A 26859-nucleotide genomic window follows, 5' to 3' on the forward strand; every position below is an offset into this window, starting at 1 on the left:
GGGATGTTAATGCCCCCATTATCCAAATGAAGAAGGGGAGGCTCAGTAAGACTAAGAAAGTTGTATCTAATTGGTAAACCCTGCTTTTGAAGATCATGCCTTTGTCTGCTACATGGCACTCCTGTACAGTATCAGGGAGGACAGAATCCTGGGCTCTGGCAAGATTCATGATTGGGATGCTCCAATTCCCAAAGCAGAGAAGCATTTCTTTCTTTCTTTCTTTTTTTTTTTTAAATATTTTTGTTTATTTATTTCAGAGAGAGAGAGAGAGCACAAGCAGAGGGGAGTGGCAGGCAGAGGGAAAGGGAGTAGTAGACTTCCCGCTGAACAGGGAGCCTGATGTGGGGCTCAATCCCAGGACCCTGGGATCATGACTTGAGCCTAAGGCAGGTGCCCAACCGACTGAGCCACCCAGGTGCCCCCAGAGAAGCATTTCTGATAGTCTGTGAGATCATGAATACTTACTTTTGTTAATGAGGAGAAGGCAGCAGTGACATATCACTCTTTGGAAAACTCTGCCTCATAGCCAACATTGTGGAAGATCATCCTTTTGTCATTCTTGCATTCAGGTAGCATATGTGTACAGAACAGTACAGTATAGGATGTCATAAAACCAATTTTAATTCTAACTCTCATACTTTTTTGACCCTGGAATCATGACACTTAACCTATTATCGTTTAATTTTCTTATATCTATAAATATGGATTAGTTTCTGATTCTATAAGGGTGTGGTGGGAGTTAATAATTTGCATTTCTACACATACGCAGGTGGTAATGGTACCACTATTTTGGGGACTCAACTTTGAAAGCCATAGGACATGAGGACTTAATTCTACCACAGAAACTTGGTTGAGCTCCATAACATTTAGCTATGTTTTTCTTTAGTAATTTTTCATCAATCTTACTTTATTGTATTTCCAGCCTCTTTGATGAAATTTGGTAAAATACATCATCTCATAAAGATATTTTGGTTCATATGTGTGAGATGGCTTTGAATCTTGGGGCTGGACACTGATTTGTCTGCATGAGGCTGCATATTTTAGATTTAGAGTATTTCTCTCTTGGGTTGTTCATTACCAATATGGAGTATCTATGGTCTCTTTGCCAGGCCACCTGCATCTTTTTCACACTGATTGAAGCTGACTATGGAGTGCCCTTGTATCAGTTGTCCAATTTGCCTTCAACACACTATGCCCAGGAGCCAAAAAGCAGGAGGTACAGAAGGCCCAGTCACACTTCAGTGCCATATATGTCTTTAGCATTACTCACCACCTGTTTTTCAGAGAGGAAAAAACTCCTCTTCTGTTTTCACTGATAATCCCTGAGTAGGGAGAGAAAGACCTATGCCAGATGAGTTCCCCTTAGTAGCTTCTTTGAAAAGGGTCTAACTTTGTGTATCTTTTCATCATAGGAACTCACTACTTACATGACTGTCATGAGTGTAGGAGAGGGAGGACAAGGCTGAGGACTGCTGCTAAGAATACTTTTTTTTCTTGTCATTCACCCACTCCCAGGTCCAGTAGAAATTCCATCAATTAAGATGTAACCAGAAAAATAAAACTACCATGCCAAGTTGTTCAGTAGAAGGAATGCAATATGGGGAATTAGTAACGAGGTGTTAGAAAAGCTGAAAAAGGCACACAGGGAAATTAAAAGAAACCCAGAAAATAGCAATTCCTAGAGGCTGTCTTCAACTTCAGGGCTGAGGGGCAGGTGGTTTAATCGTGGGTTAGAGCCACTTGGCAGAAGCTGCAACTATTGTGGACAAGTCTGATGGGAGCTGAAACAATAGAAAGATAGTGAAGTCACAGGGACTACTGCTCAAAGAACAAGAACGCTGAATAAGAGGAGGAGAAATATCCTGGCTTCTCTCTTTGTTTTATATTCCCTCCTGTCATCCACTAGTGAGTACTTCCCATTGGCCCAGCCTAAGTAAAAGAGGGACCTGGGAAATGTAGTTTGCAGGGTTAACCCTCCTCAATGCAAAGCAAGAGGAGGACCATGATGGATCCAAATGCAAGCAGGCATATGTCACAATAGCCCACCCCATCAGCATTATATGTACCCCAAGTTAAAGGAGCATTTGTTCAGTCAGTTTTTCATTCTGCCTTGTCTAATTGTATTTGTTTTAAGCTGACAGTTCTTTATCCAGAAGACACTGGAATGGGAAAAGTACCAAGAGCATTTCAGTGTTTCCACACTTCAGAAATGTTTTAGACACAACCACCCAAAACCAAATCTAGTGCTAAACTTGGGATTTTTCTTGGTGAGCTGGTCTTTGATGTGGAGACTTATAGCAGTTCCTGTGAAAGGTGCCACTTGGATACCAATTATGTTGTCGTTGTTATTACTTTAGAAGGAGGAGTCAATTGCCTTTTGTTTGCCCTAAAAGTGCCAGTGAGGTCAAGTGGGTTGCCACTTTGTCTTATTTTGTTTGAAAAATGCACAACGAGACTCTTCATGATGCAAAACAATGAGTATTCCTAATTTGCATTTCATTGTCCTAAGGTGTCTGCGCCTATCTAGGGTCATGTTATTTAGGCATTTAAGGCTGGCTTTCAGCTTTAGAAAGGGCTGGGCAACTTGCTTTATTTATATGTAGACACATTAAAAGCAAGAAGGATCAAGGGGACAACTATCCTTTGTTTGGGTTTTGGCAGATCCTAGAGTCATCCATTTTGGAGTGAGTTAGGGAAAAGCCAACCCAATTTTGTTGTTTTATAGGCAATCACTGGCAGCATGAGGGTAAATGGATGGAAAAATGTTACTGCAAAAACAAAAGAGTAAAAGCTGAATTTTAGGTTGTTGAATTATAGTTGTTTTAGGATGAATGCTGTAGCTAAAACATTTATTCTTGTTTGTCTTACCATGTTCATCTAGGTCAAAGGCCCACTTTTTATTCTCAACATAACATTTTTAAGAGACTATATTTGGCAGATTTAGAGGAAGGTTATTTTAAGTTGAGATAACCAGCAATTTGGAGAATGCACTGTTAGAATAAGAAAAAAACACACAAACACAAAGGTCCTAAAGTCAAGTACAAACTCTTGATGCCTCAAATTCAGAATCTAGCATTGAATTTTACGTGCCATTTAGAGAGAACATGTTCCTGTATTTGAACCTCAATTCCACAAAGACGTGCAAGGCATTATTCTGCTTTTTATCATTTTTGTGTGTGTGTGTTTTCTTACCTTGAAGAAAGGTGAGGCTCTGCATGGTTTGAGCCCAAGACCCCATGCTGCTCAAAGTATACTGAGCATGGCTGGGTCACTTAGGATATAGGCTTGATACCAGGAGTCCTGTTGTCTCTGCTGGGTCATGAGAAATCATCTTGGATTTGGGCTTCTGGGTCTTTTGGAGAATGCTGTACTTTTTTTTTTTTTTGCCACGTGCAGTTGAATCAATGGAACCATCTTCACCGATGTAGGATACTTTTATTTTTACTAGTGGTAATCCTCTAAGGTTTAAAATGTTCTGCTTTGGAAATATTTGAAAAATAATTGACTGGTTCACAGGTGAATGCAAATTAAAAGGCTTCATTCTGCAGGAAAACTCAGTTCACCAAATAGTTCTTGATTTTTTTTTTCTTTTTTTTGGTCAGAATGACCGTCCTGGCTTAGACATCTCTAGTTGCCTAAGACCTTGCTGGTTCTGACTTCGCTGTATCAGACCAAATGCAGAACTTGTGTTATCTTGAGCATTAAGGCTCAAACTTACTTTAAGTCTATTTAGCCCTTTACTTTCATTCGTTCTTTAATCCAAGTATTCTTCTGCTTATTTATGCACTAATTCGTTTAACAAGTATTCATCGAACCCCATGAATTGCCAACTTCTCTAAGAGACACTGGGTCTAGACTTTTCAAACAAAGCTAAACACTCAGCTCAAAGAGAGACAGTGGCTAGAACATCAAGGATAAGAAAGATGGCAGCTGATTCCAGAAAGAAAGGCAGAGATGTGACTAAGAGGACAGTGTAAGTTATGTTGGGGATTTGGGCTATTTATCCTAAGACAAACTGGAAATCACTGTGTGATTTAAACCAGGGGTCATGGAGGGGTGAACAGTAAGTTTAGCGTGGGAATAAGCAATCAAGAAGGTGTCATGCTTACATCTATGTTCCAAAGGATTATTCACACTGTAGCATAGACTGGATGCACCAATGTGAATGCTAGAGCAGTAGTAGAGGATGAAAACTTGGGTAACTTGGAGTGGGTTAAATGTGGTGAAGTGGGAAGAGGATAGAGTTAAGGATGCCTGATGGTGCCATTAACTAGGACAGACAACACTGGAAAGGGGTTAGTACTGTCTTGCTTGTCTGCCTCCCCTTTGTTCATACAGTATGTCTTGCATAACAGCACAAATATCCATTTGTTTTCATTATAGAATATTACGAACATAAATGTAATGACCATTGATATACCATACAATTGAGACTAACTTGTTCCACTGATATTGGTGCTGTGCTAGAAAAGAATTCAATTATTAAAACTTATTTGAGTAAGGTAGTGGAAAGAGCATGAGCTTTGTAATTAGATACACCTTGTTCTAAGTCTTGGTTTATCACCTCTTAGTTTCAAAAGAACGGACAACTTTTTTCAATCTCTCAATCTAGGTGGTACTGACATTTTGGGCAGGATAAGTTTTGGATGTGGGGTGTGCCCTATGCATTTTAGGATGTTATGCAGCTTTCCTGCCTTCTAACCACAAGATACTGGTAGCCCTGCCCCTTTTTCATAACAATCAAAGATGTCTCCAGATGTTTTCCAATGGCCCCCAGGAGGCAAAATTTCCTCTGGTTGAGAACTTCATTACCTTCTTTGAGTCATAACTAGATTATTTGTAAAACAGCTATGATCTATTTACCTTCTTGGCTGATACTTACTTAGTACATATAAAATTAGAAATATACAATTGGATATAAATATTTAGAATAATCAACTAATAACAAACCATAAATTTTAAAAGCTGAGAATATCATTAACAACACAATATATTGGGGGCGCCTGGATGGCTCAGTTGGTTGAGCGTCCAACTCTTGATTTCGATTCAAATCATGATCTCAGGGTCCTGGGATCGAGCCCTGCTTCAGGTTTCCCACTCTGTGGGGAGTCTGCTTGGGGATTCTCTCTCTCTCTCTCCCCCACCCCTTGTGCCCCTCCTCCCACTTGCACTCATGCTCTCTCTCAAATAAATAGATAAATCTTCAAAAATATATATATATCAAAATATTTTGCTTTTGCTAAGTCTCTTTCCAGAGATGCACAAGTGAAGAGCCCTGAAACTCCATGACCATCACAGAAGGCAAGCCTCTAAACAGAATGCATCAGGGCTACCTGGCTGGCTTAGTCAGTAGAGCATGTGAATGTTGATCTCAGGGTTGCAAATTTAAGCTCCTTGTTGGATGTAGAGTTTATTTCAAAATACATACATATATACATACATACATATATACATACAGAATGCATCACCTGAAAGATGGAAATGGAATTAGAACAGAAGTTACTGACGCCAAGCCCCACATGGGTTCTCCCTCACGGGATCCACTCTTGAATTTACTTTGAGGTCAAATGCTCTTCTGTTCTATTCCTCCATACTGTGTGCTATAAGCATCCAAGACAAGTCTTCATTATTACAAGTAGTTATTATATACTAGAAGAGAATAAAACTTCTGTCATCCAATCTGTCTTTGAAAAAGAACCTTTTGTTACTTTAACACCCTACTTAATTATCAAGTGACAGTGTAGGCCCACCTTAAAAGCCTGTTGATTGGGAGATTGACGGTTCAGTGACTAAGTAAGAAAGGACCAGCCTGCAAACATTATGGGCCTCACTCTAAAATTTAACACTGATCTTATCACCTTAGAAACAGCTTCCTCTATGACCTCTTTATGGGATTCATTGAAGAAATAATTGCCAGTTCTGAAATCTGTTGAATTAGCACTGGTATCTAAAGATCTATTAAGAGTTTATTGTTTCAAGTTTAGGCAGCTACTGGCTACTGAGGGAAGGGGAGCAGGTTTCACCCCAAAATATGTCTTTTTGGCATAAGGATTATTTTGAGCTAAAGCCAGTCAAAACCCAGCAGTTTGAGGAAAAGCTCTTTACTTGCCCCTCAACTGCCTAAATTTATATCGGAAAGGGGGCCTGTACCAGGAAGACAGTTGTTACTGGAAGACAGATTTTTACCTAAGAAACTTAACTGTGTAACAGTTAAGGCAGCTGTTACGGGAACCTATGTTCTCCAGATGTCTCCACTCTCACCTTCCTGTGAATGGTCTTCCTTCTCTTTGTATCCTCAGATTTCTACCCCTTTCCTTAGGTCAGCATGTTTATATATGCCTCAGTTATCTGGCTACGCTTTGGGTCTCAAATTTTTATGGGGCTGCCATTTGTGCAAAATTTGTTTTTCTCCCATTAATCTGCCTTATGTCAATTTAACTATTAGACCAGCCCAAGAATCTAGAAGGGAAGAAAGAAAAATTTTTCCTTTCCTACAGTTGGTGACCACGAAGGGACAAACTTCACTGTCTGGACACTTGCTCCTGGGGCTGCTGTAGCTGAGAAATCCTGGGTCCAGTGGAATTTAGAGTGGTGAGAGTCCCTTTTTGTTTTCTATTTTTTTTTCCTAAAGATTTTATTTATTTATCAGAGAGAGAGAGAGTGCGCAAGCAGGCGGAGCGGCAGGCAGAGGGAGAAGTAGGCTCCCCGCTGAGCAGGGAACCAGATGCAGGACTTGATCCTGGGACTGTGGGATCATGACCTGAGCTGAAGGCAGATGCTTAACCAACTGACCCAGCTAGGTGTCCCTTCTTTTCTATTTAAAAAAATTTTTTTTTAATTTAAATTCAATTTAGTTAACATACAGTGCATTAGTTTCAGGGATAGAATTTAGTGATTCATCAGTCGCATAAAATACCCAGTGCTCATTCCATCAAGTGCCCTCCTTAATGCTTATCACCCAGTTACCCCATCCCTCCACCCATCTCCCCCTCCAGCAACCCTCAGTTTGTTTCCTATAGTTAAGAGTCTTTTACGGTTTGCCTCCCTGTTTTTATCTTACTTTTTCCTTCCCTTCCACTATGTTCATCTGTTTTGTTTCTTAAATTTCACATGAGTGAAATCATATGGTATTTGTCTTTCTCTGACTGACTTACTTTGCTTATCATAATACCTTCTAATTACATCTTTGGTGTTGCAAATGGTAAGATATAATTCTTTTTGATGGCTGAGTAATATTCCATTGTGTGTGTGTGTGTGTGTGTGTGTATGTGTGTGTGTGTGTGTGTGTGTAAACCACATCCTCTCTTTACTAAATTTAGATTTTAGATTAGCAGGAGGAAATATTTGTGGAACTAGTTCCTTGAGTATAGCAGCTCCAGTAAAGATTTGTTATGAGTACTCTTGATTTTTATTGATCCTGTTCCTTCCAGAGATGGTCACTGTTTTGTCTCTGTTGTGTCATTTGTCATAAGGGAAAAACCATAGGGTGGAATGCAGGCATAGGGCCTATGAACCTACTGTTTGAGCTAGCCTCAAAGAATGATGAGTTTATTGTTCTTACGAGACTGGTGGCTGTTTAGACTAACTTTGCTATGAATTAATGTGCATATGTGGTAAAGACTGTTGCTAAGGGACATCTTGGAAGCCAAAGCTGCAAAATTGGTGGGCATAGTATGAGCATTAAAGGTTGTTAGAGTGCTTACCACTTAACTCAAAGTGAGCTCCCATGTTAGAAGTTGGTCATGGGTTAGGTTGACACTAGGTCATTTGCCAACCTTAAGAAAACTGTGCAACAAGATGTTCTATAACACCACATAATCCCCAACCCAGAAGCACATTGGTCTTTGATATTAGTTTGGCTCTGAGAGACTCAAAGCTTAGCTAAAGCTGTTAATGGGCATGTGAGAAAAATGGGGATGAGATTTCCTTTTATTGTCTGTCTTGAGAGCTTGGCTCTGTGACCTGTGAGAACATTCTCTCTGGTCTCCACCAGCAGGAAGATACACATACTGGCATGTATCTTGATGGCCACTCAACAGACACAAAGTCACAAACAGCACTCTCATTATCTAAATGTGATAGCTCTTAGGGGAGTTTGTTTTAAGGGGTCCCGGCTAAGAAGTTTTTGTCATTTCAACCTTTTTTGTCTCATTAGTGCTGGAAAAGTCCCATTCCAATAGTTCCTGCCTGGGCTCACAGGTTAGTGGGCTATGACTAGAGATGTCTTACATTCTGGTGATAAACTGGAGATCATTTTCACTGCACCATTCTTACTGCCTACAATAACAAAGGAGTTTGCTTTCTTAGGCTAATTCCAGGAGTGAAGTTTTTAGATCTTATGAGGGCTACATCTTTTGTACTCTTTTGGGATGCCTATTACATCCGTGGTTAAGCCATACAAAGGTTTATCGTTTTGAGTCACCATTGAGATAAATAAACAATCTTACTCATCAATGGTGAGATGATGGATCATTTGAATTGGACAGACTTCTAGATTTAAAAATTTTTTTAAAGAACTCTCATCCTAAACAATTGTCTTATTGGTACCTATGGAAAGACAACGTTGGAAAGAGGACATGAAGCTAATATGGCAGCTAGTCTTATGGACTTCCTTAGAAAGATGAAATTACAAAGCTCTTTTGCCTCTACTTTGAGAAGATTTTACCACATTTAGAGAAGAGTTAGGAAGATTAGTGGTCCTTCAAAATCTCACTCACAGGGACCTTGATTGACTACTGAGCAGAGTTCTTCCCAACCATAATTACACTATCAGATAAGCCAGACAGTCTGAGGAAAATGCCCCCTCACAGAAGAAATGGATGACGATAATTTTTCCTAGGCTCTTCTACAAGTAATCAGTGAAGACCAATGTACAGGGATTGATATAAGCAATAGAAGAGGTTCTTCTCCTTAAGGTGAATTGGTCCAAGGTTGAATTGTGCACTCAGCAGGCCTTTGTTGAACACTTCATACAGATTGTTTTTCTTAAAGGACATACTGCATTAAACCCTGAAGCTCTAGAAATCTTTTGATTCCCATCTTAGTTGGAAATTTCCCGATAAAGAGAAGCAAGTTGGAAAGGTGGGTCAGTCCCTTGATATTCAGGCTGTATGTAATACAGTTCTTTGGGGAGTTGGAAACAGCATCTTTGTCTTTTAAATCTCTACAAAAGCATAAATATAGCTCTAGAAGCAGCATTTCAAATACCAACTATCTTTAACAATCTCTAAACCTCCCCTACTCATCTCAGAATGCTTGCAGACATTGTAAAAGATCAGAACGCTGGAAACAGAATTGTCCTGTATTATTCTAGACCTCTGATAATAGATAAATATACCTCAAAACTCCTTGGAGGAAATTGGAGTCCTTTCTCTATGCCTTTGTGGTGTATGTTTCCTAATCCCATCTTCTCTAGGAACTAAGAGCCATTCTTTGAAATGCAAACTTTAGGGGGTATATTTCTCCTCAGGGTTGGGGGAGAAAAGGTATTTGGAAACTGGGCTAGTGAAAAATTTCAAATAACTTTTCCACAAATGTTAGTAGAAAAAGCTTTAGCTATTTAAGCAGGTAAGCTTGATTTATTTAGTCCATCTTCCAGAAACACAGTTTGGAATCAATTGCTCTTTTTCTTTTTAATTTAATTTTATTTTATGTTAGTCACCATAGAGTACATCATTAGTTTTTGATGTAGTGTTCCATGATTCATTGTTTTCATATAAAACCCAGTGCTCCATGCAGTATGTGCCCTCCTTAATACCCTTCACTGGGGTAACCCATCCACCTACCCCCGTCCCCTCTAAAACCCTCAGCTCTTTTATAAACTAGTGAGTTTTGTGGGCTCATGGCTTAAATTTTAAGACTAAAGCTATAATATCCGTGTCTATCTGTATGTTTATGTGTGTTCATATGTGCATTTTCCAGATTTGTGATTTTTTTTTTGTCTCCAGATGGTATTGTTAAAATTAACTTGTAAAGCACCATTTTTAATTGGCTTAAAATTAAGAACTTATAAATTAAGTATTTCTGAAGTTCTCACAAATATAACAGAAACAAACCCAAGTGTATTTCAGATTCACATAATTTGGAAAAATATTTGGTATTAAAACTACTCTAAGTTCATTGGTTTAATTTAAAAAGTCATCTTTTTAGAGTTATCAACGTTGAATATAATGTGGAAATACTTTTATTCTGCCTGGTTTGCTAGTCAAATAAGTTCATGTTAAATCTCTTACAAAAATTTCTCAGCAAGAAAAATAATTTAGAATGATGTCTTACTTTGTCTTATGTCTCATGAAGTTGTCACGAGTAATCTAAACATAATTGTTAGAAGCAAATGATTTCAATAGATGTAAGTGGGATAAGAGTTTTTAGGTAAACTTTTTAGCAATAATTATATTTTGTGGTATGTGCATTTAAAAATAGCTTCCAAAACATTTTTGGTAACTTGAAACTTTAGAGTTTCGCTAAGTTAGATGATGGAATTAACACAAGCATATTTATGAAATTTTATATGTTGAGAGGCTTGTTTACAATAGAAATTACCTCTCTTTTGTTACATATAAAATAAATTGTGCTTGTAGAGTTTTCTCCTTTAGGAGAATTTTCTCCTTTGGAAACAATTAGATTTATGATGGACTATTGTATTAAAAATTTGTTTTGGCATGATAGGATTTATAGTGACTTTAACTTCTATTGCTATTTTAACTTCAAATAACAATAATAATAGCAACTGTGTTTTTTATTGTTATGTTAATCACCATACATTACATCATTAGTTTTTGATGTGGTGTTCCATGATTCATTGTTTGCGTATAACACCCAGTGCTCCATGCAGAACGTGTCCTCTTTAATACCCATCACCAGGCTAACCCATCCCCCCACCCCCTTCCCCTCTAGAACCCTCAGTTTGTTTTTCAGAGTCCATAGTCTCTCATGGTTCGTCTCCAACTCCGATTTCCCCCCTTCATTTTTCCCTTCCTACTATCTTTTTTTTTCTTTTTTCTTTTTTTAACATATAATGTATTATTTGTTTCAGAGGTACAGGTCTATGATTCAACAGTCTTACACAATTCACAGAGCTCACCATAGCACATACCCTCCCCAGTGTCTATCACCCAGCCACCCCATGCCTCCCAGCCCCCACCACTCCAGCAACCCTCAGTTTGTTTCCTGAGATTAAGAATTCCTCATATCAGTGAGGTCATATGATAAATGTCTTTCTCTGATTGACTTATTTCGCTCAGCATATACCCTCCAGTTCCAACCATGTCATTGCAAATGGCAAGATTTCATTCCTTTTGATGGCTGCATAATATTCCATTGTGTGTGTGTGTGTGTGTGTGTGTGTGTGTGTGTGTGTGTGTGTGTGTGTGTGTGTATACCACATCTTCTTTATCCGCTTATCTATCGATGGACATCTTGCCTCTTTCCACAGTTTGGCTATTGTGGACATTGCTGCTATAAACATCAGCATGCATGTACCCCTTTGGATCCCTACATTTGTATCTTTGGGGTAAATACCCAGTAGTGCAATTGCTGGATCGTATGGTGGCTCTATTTTCAACTTTTTGAGGAACCTCCATACTGTTTCCCAGAGTAGCTGCACCAGCTTGCATTCCCACCAACAGTGGAGGAGGGTTCCCCTTTCTCCGCATCCCCCCAACATCTGTCATTTCCTGACTTGTTAATTTTAGCCACTCTGACTGGTGTGAGGTGGTATCTCATTGAGGTTTGGATTTGGATTTCCCTGATGCCGAGCGATGCTGAGCACTTTTTCATGTGTCTGTGGGACATTTGGATGTCTTCTTTGGAAAAATGTCTGTTCATGTCTTCTGCCCATTTCTTGATTGGATCTTTTGTTCTTTGGGTGTTGAGTTTCATAAGTTCTTTATAGATTTTGGATACTAGCCCTTTATCTGATATGTCATTTGCAAATATCTTCTCCCATTCTGTCGGTTGTCTTTTGATTTTGTTGACTGTTTCTTTTGCTGTGCAAAAGCTTTTTATCTTGATGAAATCCCAATAGTTCATTTTTGCCCTTGCTTCCCTTGCCTTTGGCGATGTTTCTAGGAAGAAGTTGCTGCGGCTGAGGTCAAAGAGGTTGCTGCTTGTGTTCTCCTTTAGGTTTTTGATGGACTCCTGTCTCCCATTTAGGTCTTTCAAGCATTTGGAGTCTATTTTTGTGTGTGGTGTAAGGAAATGGTCCAGTTTCATTCTTCTGCATGTGGCTGTCCAATTTTCCCAACACCATTTGTTGAAGAGACTGTCTTTTTTTCATTGGACATTCTTTTCTGCATTGTCGAAGATGAGTTAACCATAGAGTTGAGGGTCCATTTCTGGACTCTCGATTCTGTTCCATTGATCTATGTGTCTGTTTTTGTGCCAGTACCATACTGTCTTGATGATGACAGCTTTGTAATAGAGCTTTAAGTCCGGAATTGTGTTGCCACCAGCTTTGCTTTTCTTTTTCAAGATTCCTCTGGCTATTCGGGGTCTTTTCTGGGTCCATAGAAATTTTAGGATTCTTTGTTCCATTTCTTTGAAAAAAGTGGATGGTATTTTGATAGGGATTGCATTGAATGTGTAGATTGCTCTAGGTAGCATTGACATCTTCACAATATTTGTTCTTCCAATCCATGATCATGGAACGTTTTTCCATTTCTTTGTGTCTTCTTCAATTTCTTTCCTGAGTATTTTATAGTTTTCCGTGTACAGATCCTTTGCCTCTTTGGTTAGATTTATTCCTAGGTATCTTATGGTTTTGGATGCAATTGTAAATGGGATCGACTCCTTAATTTCTCTTTCTTCTGTCTTGTTGGTGGTGTATAGGAATGCCACTGACTTCTGTGCATTGATTTTATATCCTGCCACTTTACTGAATTCCTGTAGGAGTTCTAGCAGTTTTGGGGTGGAGTCTTCTGGGTTTTCTACATAAAGTATCATATCATCTGCAAAGAATGAGAGTTTGACTTCCTCTTTGCCGATTCGGATGCCTTTGATTTCTTTTTGTTGTCTGATTGATGTAGCTAGGACTTCTAATACTATGTTGAATAGCAGTGGTGAGAGTGGACATCCCTGCCATGTTCCTGGCCTTAGGGGGAAAGCTCTCAGTTTTTCCCCATTGAGAATGATATTCGCTGTGTGTTTTTCATAGATGGCTTTTATGATATTGAGGTATGTACCGTCTATCCCTATACTATGAAGAGTTTTGATCAAGGAAAGATGCTGTACTTTGTCAAATGCTTTTTCTGCATCTATTGAGAGGAACATATGGTTCTTGTTCTTTCTTTTATTAATGTATTGTATCACACTGATTGATTTGCGGATCTTGAATCAACCTTGCAGCCGAGGGATAAATCCCACTTGGTCATGGTGAATAATCCTTTTAATGTACTGTTGGATCCTATTAGCTAGTATTTTGGTGAGAATTTTTGCATCCATGTTCATCAAGGATATTGGTCTGTAATTCTCTTTTTTGATGGGGGTCTTTGTCTGGTTTGGGGATCAAGGTAATGCTGGCCTCATTAACCAGTTTGGAAGTTTTCCTTCCATTTCTATTTTTTGGAACAGTTTCAGAAGAATAGGTATTAATTCTTCTTTAAATGTTTGGTAGAATTCCCTTGGGAAGCCATCTGGCCCTGGGCTCTTGTTTGTTGGGAGATTTTTGATTGTGCTTCAATTTCCTTACCGGTTGTAGGTCTGCTCAGGTTTTGTATTTCTTCCTGGTCCAGTTTTGGTAGTTGATATGTCTCTAGGAATGCATAAAAATGGGGAAAAAAAAAGTGACTCTCACCACTCTAAATTCTCTGAGACTTGTAGGTTTTACTATTAGGTGTTGGGGTGTTGACCTATTTTTATTGATTTTGAGGGGGGTTCTCTGTGCCTTCTGGATTTTAATGCCTGTTTCCTTCCCCAAATTAGGGAAGTTCTCTGCTATTATTTGCTCCAATATACCTTCTGTCCCCCCCCCTTCTTCTTCTTCTGGGATCCCAATTATTCTAATGTTGTTTCGTCTTATGGTATCGCTTATCTCTCGAATTCTGCCCTCGTGATCCAGTAGTTGTTTATCTCTCTTCTTCTCAGCTTCTTTATTTTCCATCATTTGGCCTTCTATATCACTAATTCTCTATTCTGTCTCATTTATCCTCACAGTTAGAGCCTCCATCTTTGATTATACCTCATTAATAGCCTTTTTGATTTCGACTTAGTTAGATTTTAGTTCTTTTATTTCAACAGAAAGGGTTTCTCTAATAAATTCCATGCTTTTTTCAAGCCCAGTTAGTATCTTTAAAATCATCATTCTGAACTCTAGTTCCGACATTTTACTAATGTTTGTTTTGATTAGGTCCCTGGCAGTCTGTACTGCCTCTTGTTTTTTATTTTGAGGTGATTTTTTCTGTCTTGTCATTTTGTCCAGAGGACAATAGATGAATGAGAGAACAAAATACTAACAGATAACAAATCAGAAATGACCTGAAACCAGGGGAAAGAAAGGGAAAGAAAGAAAAAAAAAGAAAAAGAAAAAGAAAGAGATAAAAAAGAAACAAACAAAAACAAAACAAAACAAAAAAAAAACAGAATATGATCAAATATGATCAGGCTGGTACATAGATCAGTGCCACACTCTAGATTTTGGGCTTATTTTGGTCTGTTAGAAGAAAGTGCCTCCCAAAATATTAAAAAAAGAAAAACTTATATATGTACAAAAATAAGGGTTAATACGATGAAGGGATGGAATATGAGTGTAATGATGAAAATTATAAAAGATTTTATAAAAGGAATTGATAAGATAAGAGGTTGGTTGAAAAAACAAAGAAGATTTACAAAAAAAAAAGGGAGAGGATGTGATCAGGCAGGAGACTAGAACAAAGCCACACACTAGAGATTTAGGGTATATTTTGATCTGTTAGAAGAAATTCTATCCCAAAATTTTGAAGAGAGAACAAAACCAAAAATAAGGGTAACTACTATGAAAGGATAGAATATGACTCTAAAAATGAAAAATAAAAAAGAATTTTTAAAAAGGGATTGATAAGATGTTCGTTGAAAAAGGGAAAAAGAGAAAAAAAAAGAAAGTTAAAAAAATTAACTTTGAAAGACTAAAGAATCATGGGGAAAAAGCCATGAATTCTATGTGCAGTATTCCCCTAGCGCTGGAGTTACGCCGTTCTCATTGATCGGTAAACTTGGTCTTGGCTTGCTGGCTGTTCTTGCTGATCTTCTGGGGGAGGGGCCTGTTGCCGTGGTTCCCAAATGTCTTTGCCGAGGGTGGAATTGCCCCGCCCTTGCCTGTCGGGGCTAAGTAATCTGCTTGGGTTTGCTCTTAGGAGCTTTTGTTCCCTGCAAGCTTTCCCTACAGCTTTGGAGGAGGAGAGTGAAAATGGCAGTGTCCCAATCTGTGCCCCGCAGGAGCCGAGAACTTGGGGCCCTACTCCTCAGTGAGTCCCCAGAGAAAAGCAGTCAATCACTCCCATCTCTCTGGTCTCCGGCCGCACTCCATGCTCACCTGGCTTGCGACTGAACGTTTCTATCTCTGGCACACGACTCGGTGTGGAATCTCCAAACCCAGCAGATCCCTGCGGTGTGCTCCCGTGCTGCTCCTCCCCGGGGAGGAAGGTGAGTCTCCCCGGATCTGCCGCTTGTTGGGTCCCTGCTGGAAGAGCAGTGGCCCAACTGTGCCATGGATCTCGGTTTCTGGCAATCCCAAACTGAGAGCCTGGTCCTCGGATCCGTCTCTGCAGCCAGCTTCCCTGCTCCAATATCTGGGAGCTCTGCCGCACTCAGGCACCCCCGGTCTTTCTGTGACCCTGAGGGTCCTGAGACCACACTGTCCCGGGAGGGTTCCACCCCCCGCTTAGCCACTGGAGCGACGTCCCTCAGCGGAGCCGACTTCTAAAAGTTCCGATTTTGTGCTCTGCGGCTCTATCACTTGCCAGAGCGGCCGACGGAGGCCCCCTCCCCTGACATCTATCCTCCCGAATATCGCCTCGGATTCACTTCTCCTCACATCCTACCTTACAGAAAGTGGTCGCTTTTCTGTTCAGAGAATTGTTGCTGTTGTTTTCTTCAATCTCCTGTTGAGTTCGTAGGTGTTCAGAATGGTTTGATCCCTATCCAGCTGAATTCCCAGGACCAGAAGAAATCCAGGTCTCCTACTCCTCCACCATCTCTCTCCTCCCCCCTGCAACTGTGTTTGTTTGCAAGGGTTGCTGTACAAAGTACTGCAGACTATGTAAACAGCAGAATTTCATTTTCTCACAGTTTTGGTGACTGGGAGTCCAAGATCAAGTTGCCAGCAGGGTTGGTTTCGTCTTTGGCCTCTCTCCTTGGCTTGCAGATAATCGTCCTCTTGCTGCCTATTCACAGGGTGGTGGTCTGTGCATGCACACCTCTGGTGCCTCTCCATGTCCTAATCTCCTGTTCTTATAGAGACCCTAATCAGATTGGATTAGGACCCACCCTGATGGTCTTGTTGTGACTTAATTGCCCATTTAAAGGCTCTGTCTCCAAAATAGTCACATTTTGAGGTACTAGGGTTTAGGGCTTCAATGTATAAGTTTAGGGGTACACAATTCAGCCCATAACAGTAACCCTTTATATTTAGATGGAAACATACTGTTTTTAAAGCATTTTAACATATCACTAGACTAAAGCATCCTTAAGCTTTCAGTAATCATGATGAGAAGTAATTCCATTTTCCATGCATAGCCTGGGGAAAAAAATGATTCAAATTCATGATTTAATAGAATATAGGTCCAAAGAATGTGTCATGGAGCTTATCTGTTAAGTGTAGAATAGTCACTGGTTAGTGCGTTCCATGTAGTTGCCTGTTATTTTGAACACAAGTTTTTCATGATGAAGGAAGACTATTTTTTTGGTTTGTTTTGCTTTGTGGGAAAGATGGATTTTGGTAGTGAAATATGAGCAACTATTGTAACTTTTAAAGAAATAATAATAATAACAATTAAAAAGTCAGATTCTGAGCTGTTTAGGGTAAGCTAAAAGTTATTTGTGTGCCTGACTTTAAGGACAGATGTCCATTGCAATCCAGACTCTCTGAATATTTGATATAATAACTTGCAAATTTTTTTTTACTGGGAATTCATTTTCTACACAAAATAATCTCTTGTAACAAATATACATGTGTATACTACTAAAATCATTTAAGTTACACATGAGTTCCAGATGAGAGGATGTAGAGTGTATTAAAGTCTTAATTTAGCTGTTTTTTCAAAAGGACTTAATATCTTCCTCTTGTTGTTCAATGTACTATATGTTGTGACTATTATTCTCCAATATTCATGTGACTATATCTTCTGAGCAGGTAGAAATGCTCTTGAAGAAAGTAGGTGAGCTTAAAGACCTAGAATAGTCCACAGATTAAAAGGAAAATTGAAAATAAGAGCTATTGGGAGAAGTTTGAATCTAAAAGCGGTTGAACCCAAATAAAAAATCTTTAGTCTTGCTAAGGAGTTGGGATTTAGTGAAGTGAACAGTGAAAATGCTGAAGAACTGTTAACATCAAATAGTGAAGGAACTACTCTAGAAAATCCATTAATTTGATGAGTTCATCATTGCTCGGAGGAAGATGAAAAGTAATCCTGATTCAACTGTAAAGTCTCAAAATAAATTTTAGGAAGTTTATATAAAATAGTTTTTGTTGCAAGTGAGTGTGATTATGTCCTGATTAAAAACAACATATCAAAAAGTTGCAATTATTTTGTATTATCAGTAGCAAATGGAGCCCAAACTTGTCTGCTCTGAAGCTATTGTTGGTGTCTTTAGCCTGTTGCTTTATTAAGTGTCTTTAATCAAAGATTCATGGCCATTCACTTCCAGAATCCCAAGAACCAAGGGGGAGAAGATTGCCTCTTGTTCCTTAAATTCAGAAAGTTAGCAATTTACTATTTTACTGGGTCCTGTAGCAACTCACTTTTACTCACCTCCATACCCAACAAATAGCAAACGTGACCACAGTTTCCAAGCCCCTCTTCTTGCCACCAAACTTTACTAGAGAAACTCTTCCATTTACAGGTAACCATTAAAAAGTGCTTTACTAAGAGTGATTTTCAACCATTAGTTACCTGTAACATTGTCTCACCATTTGTATTGTATTACATTTTCACTGAAGTATAGATAGAAAATATATGTTTACCTGATACTGTGGGGTATCCAGTTGTCTTAGTGCTAAATAATTAGGAATTGATATTTACTTCTGCATCTCCAGTGTTTAAATATTCTAGGAGCTCATGTTTTGGATGGATGGATGGATGGATGGATGGATGATTGAATGATGAAAAGAAATAGCTATCTCTAACATTGCCAACTTCTAGGCTGCCTGGGAACTTGATCATTGTGTGAAATGTTCTTTCTATGAAGAAATGTATTTGGAATTACAAATAACTTTCACATAAACTTTTGGAACACAAAACTGGTGTACGGCTCTATTCCATATCACAATCTTCCTGGTAGAATTTTTGAGGATTCTCTTGTTGAGACCTGACTTATATTTTCTCTTCCTACCTTATTTGTAATTACTCATCTCAGGACCTTACATTTCAGAAACAGGCTTACTTTTACTCTCCAGCTGAAACTACTCCTTCTGGGACGATGCCTAATGTGCCACCCTACATGCCAAAGGATCAACTAGGCATGGTCTAAGAGAAGAGTCATAAGCAATTATGTGCTGCACAGATGGCTTTGGAGGATGACAGCAGGGGCTTTATTTCACCCCACAGACTTAGCAACTTATGCTATGGCTCCAGCCCTATCACTCTTTTCCACAATGCAGACACACAGTTCCCTCTCACTATAATGAGGACAGCTTATAATGAGGCTTCTCCTTTGCCCCTGGTGCCAACATTATGGAGAGGTATCACTTCATTTCCATGTGCTCTGTCCTCTGGAGAATTTTCCTGGTGCAGCCTAACTAGGAGGGTGTCCTCTCATTAATGTCATTGCTACATCTGATAAATTCTTTCCTTCCTGTTAGGCTTGAAGGTAGAAATTGTCACTCAAATTTGCAGTACAGTATAAAACATTTTCAAAGCTTTCTTGGAAAGGCTAATGGATGGAATTTCTCAGGAAAGTATGCAGGAATGTTGACTTATTTCTACTCATCTATTTTATTTGGTTTCCAAGAATGGAAAGCTATCAGATGAGGGTGCTTTACCAAGGCCACAACAAAATTAAGCACTTTGAGTATGTGCTACAGTTTTATTTTCTTATTTGCCTTTCACTTTCCCTTTCATGGCCTTGGAAATTATTTTTCATTTTAAATTACTCAAACAAAATTGTGTGTTTTTATCCATTTCATTTCTGTTGATCATTTCTATTGAACAAGAATCTTGAGAAGCAAATAGAAATTCGTAGTTTTTATTTAATAGAAGAGGAAGTAAGGACAAATTGAACACAAAAAGCTTCTTACAACCTCACCATATATTTTGAAACTGTCCATCCAGAACAAACTTAGAAATCTCTATAGAAATTATGAACTCGGCAATGACTACCAACAGCTGCTTACAAAAAGCAGCCAGACATTATATACCTCTAGGTAGAAGAACACAATACTACCTAAAATATTTTTGTTCCAAAAAAATTAGATCTGATTTTGATCAAACCTACATTTAACTAGCATTTTCCAGGAAATGCAGGGACAAAGGGACATGTTAACACTATAGGAATGCAATCAGCAAAATCTGGACCTTGTTTTTTCAACAAATAAATTGCAAGGAGGAACAAAAAAAGTTGGAGGGAAATCTACAGATTTAAAAAGACTTAAACTCATCATCAGTCTACCTTTGACTAGATCCTGAGAGGGAAAAATTTGGAGTTATTGCCCAAATTCTTTATTCAACTGATGAAGGAATGCAGTCTTAGAAAGGCTAAATAACTCGACCAAGGTCATATAGCTAAAAGAACCCTAACTGTCAAAGCTCTTGTTTTCTGATGCCATAGGTCTTAATAGCAGTATGAAGTATCTTAAAATATACATGTAGGCCATGATATCACACTTAACTAGAGCTCAGCAGAAAGTAAGGAATAAAATTCTACTTGGTCATATAAGCAGGTAGTAGTATTTATTTGTCTTGATTGGAATTTTATTATTGGTCATATGTAACAATTGTTATATCCTATCATATTCCACATTTGGAAAAAGGAACTCAAGTAAAATGGAAACAAAACCTCTCAGAATTCTTTCCCTCAAAGATTAAATTTACTCTTTCCAGGTGCATGACATTAACTAGGGAGGATATACATGTAATGCTGAATTTGCCTTTGAACCAAATATATAGCAAATCATAAAGTGTATAACCAAAACCAAAATAACTTCATTTGATTACCATTCTAGTTCATGAGCTAAAATTAATATAGACCAGAACTTTCCTAATTCCTTTTCATTTACATATTTGAAAGTAGATGTCATAGTTTACTGTGTAAGGAGACAAATTTTCTCTGCATTTAACTGAATTAGGATTGAAATCTCTTATGAAAGATCTCATTCCTTATAACTTGCATGAAAGTGAGCAACACAAGAAAGTCAATCCTGGCAAAGAAAACATATTCAGGGAAAGATACTGTGTGGGAATCTTTTATTCTTCTCTTTCTTCTTCAGATATATTTCTGCATTTACACTTAGCCCACATGTGTAAAGCATGAAAAGAGTCAAGACATGAGAGGATTCAAAGTACGAATGGAGGAAGATTTTGAATGCTTTATCATATAGGCAGAAAAGAATATATATTTCACAAATATGTGAAAGTTAAGACAGGGGTGCCTGGCTGGCTCAGTCGGCAGAGCATGCAACTGTTGATCTGGGGGCTGTAAGTTTGAACCCCGTACTGGGTATAGAGATTACTAAAAAAATATGTATATAAACTTAAAGAAAATAATAAAAAATAAAAGGACACTTTTTTTTCACCACTTCTCTCCCATTACTGAAATTCTTTCCTTAACTTTTGAACTTGATGAAATATCCATGACTATATTCCAGTCATATATTGAAAATAGAATGATTATGCCGGTGGAGTAGTTCAAACACAAGGCATATTTGTCTGTCAGCTATGTTGTGAAAGAAGTAATTGCTGATAGATAGTATGTAGGCTCTGGAATATAACGATACAGTTCAATTGTTGAACAATTTGAACGGTTTATCTTAAATTTTTTTTTAGTATTGCAATCAGGAAATCTATATTAAATTGCTAAACAGAAAATCTGGAATGATTTCGAAGTAAACAAATAAATTTTGATTGAGTGCTTACTATGTATAAGACACAGGGCTATATATACTCTTTCGAGATGGAGCAAAATGAATAAGATAGCCTTTCTAGTAAATATATCTTTAAACCATTTAGAAAGAGTTAACTGGATTATAAGAAAATGTATTCCTCAATTTTTCTTTGGATGCTGAGCATTTTACCTGAAACAGAATGTAGTGGGATTAGGAGTCATAGGACTTCACATATTCTTTTTTTTTTAATAATTTTTTATTGTTATGTTAATCACCATACATTACATCATTAGTTTTTGATGTAGTGTTCCATGATTCACTGTTTGTGCATAACACCCAGTGCTCCACGCAGAACGTGCCCTCTTTAATACCCATCACCAGGCTAACCCATCCCCCCACCCCCCTCCCCTCTAGAACCCTCAGTTTGTTTTTCAGAGTCCATCGTCTCTCATGGTTCATCTCCCCCTCCGATGTACTCCCCTTCGTTCTTCCCCTCCTGCTATCTTCTTCTTTTTTTTTTCTTAACATATATTGCATTATTTGTTTCAGAAGTACAGTTCCGTGATTCATCAGTCTTGTACAATTCACAGTGCTCACCATAGCACATACCCTCCCCAATGTCTATCACCCAGCCACCCCATCCCTCCCACCCCCCACCACTCCAGCAACCCTCAGTTTGTTTCCTGAGATTAAGAATTCCTCATATCAGTGAGGTCATATGATACATGTCTTTCTCTGATTGACTTATTTCACTCAGCATAACACCCTCCAGTTCCATCCACGTCATTGCAAATGGCAAGATCTCATTCCTTTTGATGGCTGCATAATATTCCATTGTGTATATATACCACTTCTTCTTTATCCATTCATCTGTCGATGGACATCTTGGCTCTTTCCACAGTTTGGCTATTGTGGACATTGCTGCTATAAACACTGGGGTGCACGTACCCCTTCGGATCCCTACATTTGTATCTTTGTGGTAAATACCCAGTAGTGCCATTGCTGGATCGTATGGTAGCTCTATTTTCAACTGTTTGAGGAGCCTCCATATTGTTTTCCAGAGTGGTTGCACCAGCTTGCATTCCCACCAACAGTGTAGGAGGGTTCCCCTTTCTCCACATCCCCGCCAACATCTGTCGTTTCCTGACTTGTTAATTTTAGCCATTCTGACAGGTGTGAGGTGGTATCTCATTGAGGTTTGGATTTGGATTTCCCTGATGCCGAGCAATGTTGAGCACTTTTTCATGTGTCTGTTGGCCATTTGGATGTCTTCTTTGGAAGAATGTCTGTTCATGTCTTCTGCCCATTTCTTGATTGGATTATTTGTTCTTTGGGTGTTGAGTTTGATAAGTTCTTTATAGATTTTGGATACTAGCCCTTTATCTGATATGTCATTTGCAAATATTTTATTCTCATTCCACTTTAGATATGTGGCTATCATATTTTCAGATTCATAATAAAACACATCTGATAACAAAACATAATATTGGAAATCAGGACTTACAGAATTCATTTCTTTGAAAATAAAACCCTAGTTTAATTCGGTCCATTTGTTTATTATAAATTTTCTACCTTTGTCACTTTGGGGCACTTTAAGCAAAAAGCATGTCAAGGATGAGTCAGGGAGACTGAGATCTGAAGAGCTCAATATTGTGTAGAGGAACCAACCAGGAAGATTTTCTGATTGGACTATCATATCTGTACAAAGTCAATTAAAGTACATGTCTTCTCCTTCCAGAAAGCGATGGTCAAAATTTTCAGTGGACCAAAGTGAACATATCTACTGGCTTTGCATCACAGTTGGATGGGTTGCCAAGTCTTCTTTCCTTCTTCATTATATAGTCAGGTTCTCAAACACTAGCCTGCCATGTTACTTACATTATACAGTAGAGCCCATTTCATAGCTACGTTATCCATGGTGAATACTTTTGTTCTAGCTTGCTTTTTGTGCTGACATCTGGCCTCTGTTTATACCTCAGGTCGCATCTCAGCAAAGTGACCAGAATCCTGAATTTCTGATTTTGTAGGCCAAATCTGAAGGAAACTACAGTTTCTCTGAACCATTCAAGCCTAAATATGGCATAGAGTGGGGGAGACAAAGGTCAAAATAAAAGAAAATTAAAAAGGAAATGAAGTATTCAGTTACAATATGAGAAAGCTCCAAAATGCCACTGGATTCACTCTTTTTGTTACAAAGGTCATTATAACTTGGATGGCATTTCCACTAACTGAGAACCCTCAGTTCTCAGTCAAGCATTTTCTACCCTGCAATAGAAAGCTTGTGCAATGGGAACTACTGGGTTTGTTGCACTGTAATCTCACTGTGAGAGTTTATTGAGGTGGTGCGAACTGCTCCTAATTCCATATAAGGGAAGTAAACATGATGTTTGCATAAATTTGAAAACTGCGTACCACAGATGGTGTACAAGAACAAGTAGAATGTAGTGAATCAGTTAAGTGTAAAACTCTTCAAAGAATCCAGACATCATCTCAATATAGCATGTCTTAAGCCCCTGTTCTGTCCTTTGTTAGGCATTTATTAGGATGAGAAAGCCAGAGTCCTTATGCAAGGAAAATCAGAGAAACAGGTCATGAAAAATTAACTGTAGTAACATTCATTCTGGGATTGGAGTGTGCCTAAGGTACACTGAAACATATATACAGAAAATTATTCTTCCTTGGAGGAGGGATAAAATCAGAGAAAGTGACATTTGAATTGGACAAGTAAGATGTATAAGTAGGAATGTTGGCACAAAGTTGTGTGCCTTAAAAAAAAAAAAAAACAAAAAAACAAAAAAAACTGATGTGAACATGTCATGGGAGGGTCTTACATTTATTTCTTATATTAACATTCGGTCCTTACAGCACATTTACCTTTCAAAAGGCTTTCAAATGGACCACCTCATTTGTTTCTGTGTATAGCTCTGGGCAGGTGGCCATGGGGTATTTTATCATCATAAAATATATATATTTTATAGAGGAAAAAACTGAGGTGCAGGGAGGGTTTGTGATTCCTCACAAGGCTTTAGTAAACAAGCAAAAGAACTGGGCCTAGAAACAGTGCTGTTTGCCATCTTGAAGTTGGGTGCTTTGTTCCATACTTCAACCACTGTGTTGTTTGTTTTTTCCCCCAGGAACTGTGAGATACAGTCAATGGCAATTGCTCCTGATCTCGTTCACATGCTACAAAGTGAAGTGGAAAAGTAGCAAGTAGCCCTGAAGTCCAGGAGAAGGATATTTTGTTCCTCCTGAGAGTATTGAAGGGAACATAATTTGGTGGCCATAAACATAAAACAATGGATTCTAGACATAACACTAGAGAATAGGTAGTTTTGTTGTCTTTTCTTGTGTCTTTATTGAGTTAAAATATGTAGGGAAACACCCACAGACATGTTCCAATTACACGAATCTTCACTAAGTGAGGACACCTATGTGATAAGCAGTGCGATCAAGAAACAGAACATGACCGACAACCTCAGAAGTGCCCCCTTCTTGTCCCCAAGTCACAATCATTTTTCTGACCTCTCATAGTTTACCTGTTTTTGAAATTTTTGTAAATGGGATCATTCACTGTGCCTTCTTGTATCTGGTTTCTTTGGCTCAACATTGTGTGTAAGATTAATTCACATTGTTGTGTGTAGCTGTACCTCATGCATTCTCATTGCTGCTTAATATACCATTGCATGAATATATTACAAGTTGTCTCTCTTCCTCCTGTGAGGGGCATTTGTGTTGGACTATGAATAATGACATTAAGAACACTGTAGTACTATCTTTTGTTTAACCTAATTGTAAAATTTTATAGAAAGAGCTTTATGAGGTAAGTTAAAAAAATGTAAGTGAACTTCGTTACGTTTCTTACAAGTACTTCAGAAGTAGGAATAGAAAGGGAGGTGATAAAAGAAGTGGAAAGAGAAAAAGGAGAAAAAAATGGGGGTGCTGTTGACCATGTTCTCCCTGATTTATAATTATTATGGTAATTGTGATAGTGATCATTAGGGTCATGACAGTTATAACTATTGAGCATTTGGAGGGTACCAAGCACTCTACTAAATGTTACATGTCTGTGATCTCATTTAGTGAGAACTTTATAATAATCATATTTTATGGAGGAAACTGAGGCTTACATATATCAGGCTACTTGCTTAAATCACACAGAAAGGTGTGGAATCAGAATTTGAGTTCTACAATCTGTCTCTAAATTCTGTGCTTAACCACTGTCTTTTCCATTACTTCTTAAAATGTAGGAAACTGTATTCCTATTTCACAGCTGAAAAAACGATCAGGAAGGTAACTGACTCAAGGTCACAGAGACAGGAAGCGGGGATACAAAAAGACTGACCTAGAAGTCCAGATTTTTAAAAATACTGATCCAGAAGAAGGCACAAGAGGAAAAGAACTAGAATAAGGAACAAAATCACTAAGCACATTTATGACTTATGTTTGACCTTGAAAAGAAATATCACTTTAAGTACTTAAGAATGGCAGATTTTAATACAGGAAATAAGTTATGCAGGTGATGGTAGGGCCAAGCCAAAAAGTGAATAGGACCGCAATTCCGAGATTAGCATTAGTAGGAAAACAACCACCCTTTACAGAGTACAGGGACAACTGGAGTAAGTGGTATTGTACTTCAAAGGTCTCGGTTACTGATAATAGCTGGAACCATAGTGTTTGTTTGGTGCAATAGGATAGAAGTGAACAGACATAAAACTGGACATCCTGAATGGAAAAGACCCGAGAATTACCAGAGATGCCTCCAAAGCTGAGGGGAGAATCTGGGTTTATAGGAGGAAGAATATGTAAGTAATTTACCCTGGTAGAAGAGAGAGCAGTAGGAAAAACGGTAAGTGCCAGCACAGAATCCTGGGCTCCACCCCAGAAATTCAGATTCACGAAGTCTTGGATGAGACTTTGGATTCTGCATCCTCCTGAGGTCCAGGTGCTGCTGATAATAGCTGGCCCATAGAAGGTACTGGAGTAGTACTGTTAGAGCATTTAAGTGCAGACATTTACTTATCCAGTGAGTCATTCAGCTGTTCCATTAGAGGATCTTCTGATCACTAGAATATGGTAGATATTAATATATCCAATATATGTAATATCACCCACCCTCACTACAGCAGCCTCCCTCCCCCCACCAACACACACTTAAGTGTTGGCATATGGTAGAAGTTCATTTATTTATTCAGTTATGGATAAATATCTGTCAGCTAAAACATCACTTCAGTAACATTTTTCACTTAAAAATGGAAGTAAGTCAACCATTATTTCAAAGTCTTTTCATGAGCATCTTAAGTGGTTAGAAATAGCATCTTTATTTTATTATGACATCTTTATTATATTATGACACTATGACATGACTATTTTTACACTGACCTAAATTCTTAATTTAGGATTCGGCACATGCGTAGGCAAGTGTTGATTTTCAGTGACAGTGTAATGCTTCACTGAAATACACTAATAGCAAATTTGCCAACCTTTATTTAGTAGTAAAAATCCACATGGTGATTTTAAATGCTACAGTTGTCACGTTATTCCCTCTCCTATACAGTCAAGACTTCACTCATAGGACTAAACACATGTTGCCCAATCCAGAAAGCCACTCAGACATATTTTATAACTTCAGT

This window comes from Eumetopias jubatus, unplaced genomic scaffold (genome assembly GCF_037043125.1).
Source record: "Eumetopias jubatus isolate StellerSeaLion01/CBP00866 unplaced genomic scaffold, mEumJub1_p1.0 scaffold_1, whole genome shotgun sequence".
In the NCBI taxonomy this organism is placed as follows: Eukaryota; Metazoa; Chordata; class Mammalia; order Carnivora; family Otariidae; genus Eumetopias; species Eumetopias jubatus.